We start from the raw sequence: 832 nt of genomic DNA, 5'->3' as shown, positions 1-832 counted from the left end.
AAGGTCACATACTGGGTTGCAACTTCCATCCCCAGTCAAGAAGCATATGGAAGGCAGCCAATCAATGTCTCTCTCTTACATGGATGTTTTCTTTCTCCATTTCTCTGTCTTTCTCTCTCTCTCTTATGTCTCTCTCTCTCTATCTCCCTCCCTCCCTTCCATTCTCTCTAAAGAAATCAGTGGGGGAAATATCCTCAGGTGAGGATTAATCAGATAAATAAAAAAAATAAAGTTAAAAACTTATATATATAAGTTATTGATTTTTTTTAAGAGAGAGAGAGGAAGGGAGACAGAAATATCGATGTGAGAACCAAACATGCAGAATATTCCATTAACCCCTGCAGAATATATACTCTTTTCAAGTACACATGGACAGTCAACAAGACAGACCACATCATCCTGGGTTATAGAACCAATACAGAGAGACAACAGAAAAATCTCTAAACACTTAGGAATTAAACAGTGCACTCCTAAACAATCCATGGTCAAAGAAGAAATCTCAAGGCAAACAAAAAATACACTGAACTGGACAGAAAATAAAAATAGACCATGTAGCCCTAGCTGGTTTGGCTCAGTGGATAGAGCATCGGCCTGAAGGGCCCAGGGGTTGATTTCCATCAAGGGCACATACTTTGGTTGCAGGCTCCTCCCCTACTCCTCCTTCACCCGGGCCCTGGTCAGGGCACATGCAGGAGGCAACCAATCAACACATCGATATTTCTCCCTGTTTTGCCTTTCTTTTCCACTCTCTCTAAAAATCTATGGAAAAATGCCCTCAGGTGGGATAAAAATAAAACAAAATGGACTATATAAAAATTTTAAAGCAGTTCTT

The sequence above is a fragment of the Myotis davidii genome, unplaced genomic scaffold, assembly GCF_000327345.1.
Source record: "Myotis davidii unplaced genomic scaffold, ASM32734v1 scaffold825, whole genome shotgun sequence".
Taxonomy (NCBI): Eukaryota; Metazoa; Chordata; class Mammalia; order Chiroptera; family Vespertilionidae; genus Myotis; species Myotis davidii.
This window is presented reverse-complemented; position numbering follows the sequence as displayed.